This window comes from Carassius gibelio, chromosome A7 (assembly GCF_023724105.1).
Source record: "Carassius gibelio isolate Cgi1373 ecotype wild population from Czech Republic chromosome A7, carGib1.2-hapl.c, whole genome shotgun sequence".
NCBI classification, from domain to species: Eukaryota; Metazoa; Chordata; class Actinopteri; order Cypriniformes; family Cyprinidae; genus Carassius; species Carassius gibelio.
Window position 1 is genome coordinate 3,657,389 of NC_068377.1, and position 11,514 is coordinate 3,668,902.

The following is an 11,514-nucleotide window of genomic DNA, read 5'->3' on the forward strand; positions in this document are numbered from 1 at the left end:
CTACATTACCCATACACTTCCTGGTCAAGGTCTCACTTCCTTCCATTGTTTCTCTTCCTTTGGTAAGGTGTGGGTGTTTGAATGGACACCCAACCATGTCCTTTGAGTCCTTTCCTTAAGATGCGTTAAGTAAGTTTGGTTGCAAAGGACTGGTATCTGTCCAGTGTTTTAATCAGACACACCATCAAGTTTCTACACCTCCGATGAACCTTGGATATATTAACATCTGATATCCTACAGGCTCTTTGGAAATGACATAGCCTACGTATTTTCTTACAGCCAATGGCCTGCATGGTTTGTGTGACCAGAGCAAGGAGGGCTACAACGCGGAATGAAGTTGGAATAACTAGCAATACATTAGTAAATATTGAAATTGTATTGTATGTGACAGAGAAAGAAAATAAATGTTTTTTTGGGGGAGTAACAACAGCCTGTAGATTGTTTCTTGCAAATGTACCCAACTTGCACAAACACTGCAATGGTAAATCACATGGTAAATCATGCTAGAATCAGTAAATCATACTTGAACATGGTAAATCATGGTATACTATAGTAAATCATGGTAAACTATGGTAAATCGTGGTAAATCATGGTAAACTATGGTAAATCATGGTAAACTATGCTAGCCACGTGGTAAAAGCATGCTAGCATTATCTTAGCAACATAATAATAATTTTAGCAAAATGCTACTCATGTTAACATGATGCTAGTATAATGTTAGTCACATGCTTATCATGCTAGCATGATGTTAATTTTGTTATCATCTTGCTAAAATCTAGCTAACCACACCCTAGCAACCGAGTGGCGAGTTTTGCCACTGCAAGCACCACTTCACATTTTCTTCAAATTATTTACCATAGTTTACATTTAGTTTATTTCTTCAAAATAAAGTCAATCAAGCCGATGCATTGGCCTACAGGAGTACACACAGCGCTCTGAGGATGCTTCCATAGAGTTGAAATTGTAGTTTTGTGGGCAACTCAGCATTTCCCTGCCTCTCTTTCCATGTTGTCCTCCACCTGTTGTCCTGAATGAAGCAGAGACAGGTGTCTTATCTTCATCGCACAGTGTTAGCCAAGCCAATCTCGGAGGAAGATGTCGACTGGAATGTGACAAATCCATCTGTCCTGGTTTGAATTTGTATGCTAATTTGAAGTAATGGCCCCTCTGGTGACAGAGCAATGGAACGATTCAATCAGGCCATCTCTGACAGGAGCTCAGAAGCCTACCTGTGATGGGTTCCTGCGCGACCTCCGCGAGGCTGCCGTTGATATATTAGCCCTACGGGGAGAGGAGGACTATCCTGCTTGTTTGAAATACACTGCAATTGGTGGATCTTCCAGAAATGAATCTCAGCTCAGTTAAAAGACAGTTCAGGGAGATTTGCTGCCATCTGCATTGCTGGAAATGTGAGAAATGAGAGCTTAACACGAGATTCTGGAGCATATGCCTTGTGTTCCATTTAGTTGTTGTTTCTTAGGTCTCGGGGGACATATGGCTACATAGTAGGGGTGTGCAATGCTGACTAAAAAATATAATGTCAGTATTATTCCCAATAACAATAATTAAAGGCAGGGTAGGTGATTTGGTTCAAACACATTTTTTGTTAAACTGGTAAAGTCTTATCAAATCACGATAGTAATTACTAAGTGGTGTTATTGCGCTTTTCCACTGAATGGTACTTTGGGGGGTTTTCCACTTAGTACCACCTCGGTTGAGGTTCCAAGTGAACCAAAATGTGATGTGTAAACTCCCGTGACGTGAACTTGCCACACAAACAACAGAACCGCTAGATTTAAATTGGCACAGCCAGCAAAGGATCGAATGCAACTGTTTTGAACGAGCGCACCTCGAAACCACCCAAAAACCCTCATTGTCTGTTGAGGAAGTACAGACATTCCTCTCGTTGATAGCAGAGGAGCGGATCCAGCGAGAGCTTGATGGTGCGACGCGGAATGAAAAAGTTTTTCACAAGTCGTGTCTGAGATGGCGCAACAATAACGGCGTGAACAATCCCACTCACTCTAAAGCGGTGCTAAACTGCAGTGGAAATCAAACTGAGCCGAGTCGAGCCATGATGTTCCAAGACGAGTCGTACCATGCAGTGAAAAAGCGCCATAAATGTATTAATATCATCTGTGGTAGGCGTACATCATAAAATCTTCATCTAGGCTGTCCTACTTGCCTGTCAACTTATGTATGTGCATACCTCTGCGCACCCCGTTCTCGTAGACATGTTACATCATCAGACTGTTTCATTACGCTATTGAAGACCAAGTACTAATGGAAGGCCTTATTTACTATTGTAATGTTAGGCACTCTGTACTGTAACATTTTTTCACTAGTCAATGAGACACAAGGTAATATGACAGCATTGCATTCAACGTCGTTTCTCATTGTATCATTGGTGAACCTCTGTCTGATTTGAAGGAGGCGTGGCTTTGGAGAGTGATTTGCAGGTAGGGTAGGATCTTCTGCTGAAATCGCCTACCCTACCTTTAAAATATATTTAGGCTTAGGCCTTGTTAATTCAAGGCTATCATGAATTAATGTGACACTAAAACCGCCATTAGGTGTTGGCAAGTCGAGTGATTAATGAGTAATTCATTGAATCATTCATTCAATTGATTCATTTAGAAACGAATGATTTCTTTGATATCGAATCATTGACTTAAATTATTATTTCAAAAACAGATTCATTCAGAAGTGAAACACACTGCAGGTTTGAGACACAAATGAACTGCTCCGTCTTAGTTTGGAACTATTTTTATTGACGAAACTGAAAAAAAGGACCATATTGTGTCTTAAATGTATCTCACTCTATATTTCTTATCACATCTGCATTTGTGCTGACTCTAAAATTCAGGAAACCGCCACTCTTGTGCTATCTTACGAACACATATATCTTATAAATATAAAACAAATCTATACATGTTTTTTTTAGTTTCATAACTTGAATCACAGAGGTATGACTACATTTAAAGGCATCTTTACTGCCTTTGGATGCTTTTTTACGAAGGCAGTGACATACTCCATAATGGCAGATTGCATATTGTTAAACCAACAATAACGATATTATCATAGATGTGAAATATTGCACACTTTAACACTACCTACGCTAAAGGAAATGCTTAGGTATTGTGACAGAGCAATACAGATGATGAACAAACCAAACCGCTGTGTTTATTTGGCTTGCATCACTCCTATTTACTTTTAAAAGCCCAGAGTTAGGTTTAAAATAGGCTTTTTGATCATTAAGAAACTTCTGTTGAGTGTAGATTTATTCAGTTCCACAATATCTACATTCGTTCACAAAGCAAAAGGAAATATTGCATGAAAGTGCTCCCTAGGAATCCCTAAAATTAAAGTCAATAGATAACCATCTGTAAACTTTGAAAAGCGCTTACCGACCACTGCTCCTGTAAGATAAAAATACATCTGTTAAAACATTTGATCAATGTATCTGTTCTCTTTGATATATAGAGCTGGCCATGTAGAGCTTTTATCAGACAATTCAAAAACAAACAGCAGACTTTGATGCATGACTAAATAATTAAGAAAACAATGTACATGTTATTATCCTATTATAATTTTGCATCATTGATGTCAGACATGGCACAATGCATCTACAGGCTTTTTACACAAAGCTTCTAAATGGCTTCAGAAGACTTTGAATATAATGCATAAATCAGTTTTTGGAGTTTGACAGCGGCTTTGATATTTACTTTCATTAGCATGCATTTCATATTTGGAAAGTAATTTCATATTCAGACCTTGATTTCGATGGAAACTTACATTGCAATTCTTACAAGATACTTCAAAGGTTGTGTTAACAGAACTTTACATAATTTTACATTAACAGATAATCCAAAATGCTTTCAGTCCTTCTGACAGATAAAAACTAAGGTATCCGGTCTATTGCGTCTCCCTGCTTAAAAAACATTCTCACAGTAAAGGATGCTAATAGGGTTTAGAAGTGAAGATAAGAGGAGAATATAAAGTTTTAAATTGCTTCCAAAGAATATACACAGGGAACGAGATGTGTGATGATTTGAGGAGAGAAACGGTGTAATAATTAATGGGATATAGTTCATTAAACTGGGTGTCCACGCAGGGCCTGCTGTCTTTTTCATATCGCAAAAGCAAGATATAAAGAAAAGGCCAATGCACTTCTCAGTTTGTCCAGGTTTGGAAGCATATGAAGGTGAGTAAATTATGACAGAAACCTAAAATTTGTGGACCTCATTGAAGTTTAACTCTCGCACCACCAAAAAAAAAAAAAAAACCTGTATGTATTAATTTGCACTACAGAATTGGAAATATAGAAATAACTTTGACTCAAAATGCATTTACAGTAAAGCTACGTATTGAAATCCACAAATATTTCTCTCGATCCTGATGACTACAACAGCTCAGGCCTCATTAGGGGATTGAGGTTAATTAACTGTATACTTGAGACATATTACTTCACTATTCCATGCAGTTTCATTCATAACATCCTAATCTGACACAGGCCGCCCTGTTAGTCATATATTTGACACTAAAGGCATTATAAGCAAGTAATGAAATATCCATGTGCCAGTGGAGGGATGCTGGTATTTTTCTGGAAGCGGCGGCGCGCGTGTGACGTGATGAGCTTCCGAGGCTCGCGCTTGCCGTTCATTAAACCGGGACGACGGAGAACCGAACCGGCTGAGACTCATCGTGCAGAAGAAATATCTGAGAGGGCGCACAGGGAAGATGGACGATGAGCTCTTCTCCTCCTGTCTGCTCAACTTCACCTGCGAGGATTCATCTGAACAGGTAAGAGCGTCATTCCCCGGATGCCTGCTCTCTACACTCTACTGCCTTACCATTGCTTTTATAAGCCTTTTATCACTCATAAGTTACGTGTAACAGTTTATTTTTCAGTTCTGTGAATCTATTTTAAAGTGTAAGTGCAATGATTAGTAACGTTTAAAAGAAGTAGTGCACTTCCAAAATGACACATCTGTCAACTCACCCTTCATTTGTTCCAAACCTGAATGAGTTTCTTTCTTCTGTTTATCACAAAAGAAGATATTTAGAAAAATGTTGATATGAGTTGATGGGCACCATCGACTTCCATCAAGTAGAGGCTGAGAAAATTATGACAGAATTTTCATTCTGGAAATTAACTAATACTTTAATATCGATAAACTTTTAAACACTTATGAGTAAGCATAAAGAAAAGTGCTCAAGATTTCTTCACAAGGCCTTAAAACTGATCACAAATATTTTCATGGCTGGTGAAGATGCCACACTTTTATCATAACAAATTTCATAGCTTTGTAAGATTTTAAAATGAGCAGTTTGTTCATGAATCCATCAGATCTTACCTTCATGCTTTGGAAATACAAACTAGAAAACAGAAGACAATGGTTAACACGCGACGTAAATGCTTCCAATATAATAATGTTCAAATACACAGCCAGCCAGTTTAATATTAGGCTAAATACATGCCGACAGGTTACTAGTATTAGTGTAGTTCAATCACACACTAATCTTTTTTTGTATAAAGTTATGCATCCAATATAATTTCTGTGAAAACCCAAAATAAAGTCGGTAAACCTGGTAATTGCACGATGTCCGTGAGTGAGGATGATATAACTTTCTTGTTTGCATTGATCTGATAGTTTGCTAAATCTTTGACTGGAATAGCAGAATAATATAATCTTGCCTCCTTCAGTTGTCTGTGTGCATTCATAATTGTCCAATGAGGAAAACCAGCCAAAAAGTCCCGTCAAGTCGTTACCAGAGACCAGATACGTGACATCAACGGCCAGAGAAATAACACTGCTGACAATGAACTAGAATTTAAAAGTTTTAACTAGAATGACTGGTGGTCCATACATCTATATGTCCACTAAATTAAAATTCTTACAATAATTACTCATCCCCATGAAGTTGCAACTGTGGTTGCAAAGGTGTGGAAAGTTTCTGGAAGTTTTCCACCCCTTTGCAACCCTATGTCTAAAAGACTTTTGTTCATATATAAACATAGATCAATGTGCATACATAGAGCATGGCAAATATGGGAAACAGTAGCTCAAATGTACTTACTAGACGCACAAGCCTGTGCGGTTTGTTCTTGTACATTAAGCAAGCACATTTCAGCTTCTATTTATCATATTTGATGTGCTTAATGTATGTGTGTCAAAGATTTGGTGCAAAGGACTTCAGTGGAGGGAGTGTTTGGAATTACATGAGTAATATTGAAGACATCATTTCAATTTATCGGATTGAACCCAAGTTGTATTTTTTTTTTATATAGTTCTCAGCCAGCAGATATGAGCGAAGGGTCACCAGTCACACTGTGTGCTGGACCACCTCTTGGATCACCTCTTGTTTTATCAATCTGATGCAGTTTGCAATTCACAACGCAAATGCCTTGATGAGGTTACTTGGAGATCAAACCCCTCTTCATGTCCTTGGTGTCAATAATGAATGCAATTGATACAATAGGAAAATACATAGCAGCAATCACATCTATGAAATAAAAGCAAGGAGATTCATCGTCCTGTTTTGAAGCAGTTCAAACCCGAAATGTGATTTTGGTTCAAATCTGCAGAGATGTGTAAGGTATGGATCTGTGTGTCAGACTCACTTTGACGTCAGTGCTCTAGAGATTTTTCAAATGAAATTGCATTTGACACATATCAGTTGAGAAATGTGCTGCGCAAAGTTTAAAGGATGTATGAGTCTGTTGGTTGGAAAAGGCTCCTGATATACATTATTGGATCGTGTGATTTCATAGCGTACTAAAGACAACTCGTACTGCAATACGAGTGCAGTGGATGGACGAAGGCATTCATTTGATGTTTGTGTGTTTTAGCATTTGGGAAATAAGCTGATCACATGAAAGTTGTGAAGTTAAGAGACAGACCTTTTTGCTTCCAAAAGCTTCAGTTTTTGTAGTTTTCAGTCATGTGACTGGCGCAGTACATTGTAAATCACTTAAAGTGCTATTAAAGGCTAAAATCAGATTTAGTAAGCACCTGATTGATAATGCATTATTTATGCAGGCAAGCAGATGAGCATAGAATATGAATGCAACTGGCTGTATTGCACTTCAAGCATTTTCTTTATTATGGTTTTCATTGGGAATATACTTTACGTGGAGCTTTGTGTGTTGCTTTCATATTCTGGTTTCATCTGCTTGCCTGTACTTATCTGTTTTATTAATAAGTTGTTCAATGAATTTGGTTCTTCCAATGCATTAAGCCACATGAAGCATTTTCTTTATAATGGTTTTCTATGTAAAAATGAGTGTGCATGTGTATATATAGCATGCATCATCAGTAAAATCCACATACTTGACTTGCCAAAATGTAACGTGCCATATGATTGCACCATCAATAACCCCCAAAGGATTCACTGTTTAATTGGTGTTCAGCCCTAAATTTAGAAAGGTAATTAAAAACCAGAGATGCTCCTCATTTCCAGACCTTCCAGAGCCGATTACGCTGCTAATGCACTGAGCTCCTTCACTGTCTGCGTGCATGCAATCCGCTGCTGGGACCCAATGGTCTGAAGTTTCCCAAAAAATGCTTTTCCCTGAAAAAAGATTGACGAGCTAAAGAAAGAAAAGCTTTAGAGTGTGAGAGAGTGTGGTTTTGCCTTCTGCTGCCTTTTTCTTCCTGTCTCGGATGGACTAGAGAAATAAATAAATAAAAATAAGTGCAATGTTGACACACTGTGTCCTTGTGGCCAGATTATCCACTCATGCCTGAGCAGTGGGTAAAGCCTCTACATTATTCAGACAGCTGTGCGTGGCATGCTGGGCCTGGGCTGAGAGAAAACGAGATGTGGAGAAATGCTGGGAATTTCTCTTAGAGTGAGGTTCACTATAGTTTAAGTTGGACTTCCTGTGCTTGCAGTGCACACATCGCCTTGCAGTCTGCAGAGGGATGACAGGTTCATTAATAAAGTGTGCTGTATTCTCTGGAGAAGCTCAAGTTTTGTTAGTGAGCAAAGCATTTTCAAGGCCGCTGCTGGAGCGCCTCTTGAGGCTGCTGTCCAAGGTGCTGAAATTTTAACATTAAATTTCACATGCGCCTTAGAAACAGTTGTCAGGCGTTCTGTGTGGCCTGACAGTCTTTCAGGAAGTGGACACAATAGAAAGCTTATACTTTGTTTAGCTTTCATCTTGCTATTCTTGTTCATTTACTCTATACCGGTTTCTTAAAAAGACTGAACAAGGCATTAAAACAACTTTGAGGTTTGTTTTATTTTTGTTGGTATATTTTTTTTAAATAAGTCATTTTTTTATATGGTATACACTGAAATGTTTAACTATGAAGCAATTTTCACTCAGAAATTGCTAGTAAATTTTACAGATAATTACAAAGAAAAGTAACACATTGAATTTAACATGAAATTTTGAAGTACAAGGAAAGATATAGTATGTTCTTGTAAAATGTACACCAGTAATCCAGGTTTTAATTCACAAAAAAAAAAAATAAATATATATATATATATATATATATATATATATATATATATATATATATATATATATATATATATATATATATATATATATATATATATTACACTAGATTTTAAAGTAAAATGTGCCAATGTTTACTGTTATAAATAAGATGTGTAATAATTTAATAAACACATATATTTCAAAAAAATTAATTACATTGTATTTATAATTCATATAAATGAACATAGCACTATAAAATAAGAATACACTAAAAAAGGTAAATTATTTCCACTCAGAAATTACTAGTAAATTTCCCAAATAATTGCAAAAAAACATTACATTTCGAAGTAGATACACTGAAATAGTTTTTTTTAACATACTTCTAAAAACACTATTTACAACTTTGAATATATATATATATATATATATATATATATATATATATATATATATATATATATATATATAAAACTTAAAGTTCTTAACTGAATTCTGCATAATAATGTTAATTGTTTTGAATGATTTATTATACATTTGAAAGATACATATGGAAGGCCATTTATGCCATTTTATAAAAGATAAAAAAGGTAATAGTACTCACAAGACTTTTTTCTCAGAATTGCGTGATATACACTTGTGTTACAATGTCAGAATTGTGAGAGATAAATTCAAAATAGTAAAAAATAAAATAAATTAAAATAAAATACCCCCCCGCCCCACACACACACCTGAGAAATGGACTTTATAACTTACAATTGCAAGGTTTATATCTAACAATTCTGAGAAAAGAAGTCAAAATTGCATAAAAAAGTCAAATTTAAAAAATATATACTTGTAATTACACACAAAAACAGAATTAGAAGATGTAAACGCAAATTCATTGGCGAAAACGGGCTTCCACAGGATACAATACAAAGGAAGAAAAAAACAAACAACAACAAAAAAATATTCACTAAAATAATTATAGCAAGCAAACACACTGAATATCTTATTTAAAAAATATAATTACAAAAAAAAAAAAAAAAAAAAAGATTTGAAAAGTAAAGTAATACATTCTCATTACAATATCACATAAATACAATATATTAATCAAGCAATACAGAATTGGTAAGTACATAAATTTAGGCTAGATACTGAGGGAAGGATCAAACACAGAGAGCTAGATCGAGCTGGAGAGTTTAGACATGTGAAGGAAAGGCTTGTCAGAGCTCGACAAACATACTGCTGGGTCGATGAAGAGAGTATCTAACCTTCTCCAATTTTGTAAAGTAAAGATCACCCCTCACTGTCACTCTTTCCACTTCAGTAGAATTAGACAGAAAGGCTTTGAAGTCTGAAGAATGCTCTTTATGTTCATTTTACTTCAATGTTATAACACAGTATTCTTTTCTATTGAAGTGTTCATAATAAGCCATTCAGTATCTCTCATCATCAGATCATGTTGTTAAATAGAGGTCCACAGGTGCCTAACCAAAGTGTCTAATAGCTGAAATCTCATCGTAGTGGCTTTTCTTTCTGCCATAATGCCGTGCCATGCATGAATGCCTGTCTAGTCAGACTCCTCAAAAGAGCTGCGGCATGTTCACTGCTGACCTGTTAGACACCTTTTTGTGTCTGTCTGATTTGTTTGGTGTGTGTAGCATGACAATCTGAACACATGGCACATGATCTAGAGTTGTTTTATTCTTTTTCAGTTCAAGTGCTTGAATTAGAAAATTAAAACACGTATTTTGTTTTAATGTCAACAACAAATATACACAATTCAAAAGGATGGGATCAGCAAGATCAGCTTTTTTAAATTATTTTTTTTATTTTAAGAAGTCTCTTATGCTCATCAAGGCTGTATTTATGTGATCAAAAATACTGTAAATATTGTGAGATATTACCATTTAAAATACCAGTTATCCATTTGAATATACTTTAAAATATAATTTATTGCAGTGACCAAAGCTGAATTTTCTGCATCATTACTCTAGTCTTCAGTGTAATATGCTGATTTATTATCAATATTGGAAACCGTCTTTGCTGTTTAATTTAATTTAATTTTTATTTTTTGGAGCCTGTGATACTTTTTTTCAAGGTTCTTCATAAAAAAAGAAAAAGAAGAGTGTGTATTCAAAAGATTTCTAAAGGATCACATGACAGGAGTAATGGCTGAGGAAAATTCAGTTTTGCATCACAGAAATAAATTGTTTTAAAATATGTTAAAATAGAAAACCATTATTTTAAATTGTAATAATATTTTACAATATTAAGTTTTTTAAATGAAAAAATGAAACCTTGATGAGCAGAAGAATTCATTTGAAAGCATAAAAAATCTTACTGATCCTGTGCAGAATTAAATTGTAAAAATACTAAACTATTAAATACTACTAGAATATATATATATATATATATATATATATATATATATATATATATATATATATTAGGGGTGTAACGGTTCACAAAATTCACGGTTCGGTTCGATACGATACACTGATGTCACGGTTCGGTTCGGTTCGGTTCGGTACGTTTTAGATACAGCAAAATGTAAAAACATCTCAACTTTTCAGAATGCTGCAAGCGCACCGCGGGTCATGTGACAAGAACTAACCAATCAGCTTCATCCTTTCCCGTAACAACGTTGAAAACTCAGCCAAGATGAAGGAACAGCTGTTCACAGTTGTATATGGATTGCAATTTTGAAATAAATTTAGTAGCAGAGCTACTGCAAGCGATTTTTAGAGCTTGCAAATCCATTTATCATTCGCTGAAATTTCCGCGTCTCATGGAGAGAGCACGTCATTGTTGCTTAGCAAAGACAGACGCCTCATGAGCGCTTCTGCCCGAGCGCTTTGGAAAGGAGGAGAAAGACGTGCTTAGCGTTTTCCACGCGTTTTTAGGCGCGATATGTGAACGGCCCCTAAGGCGCTCGCTCACTCAGCACGCGCTGAAGGCTCATTGCAAAATGTCTAATGCATTTAACAGACCAGAAATATAAGATCCTAAAATAACCAACAGGTCTGGTGTTTGGGTGCACTTTGGATTCCCTGTAAGCTATAATACCGGTGTCTAAATGC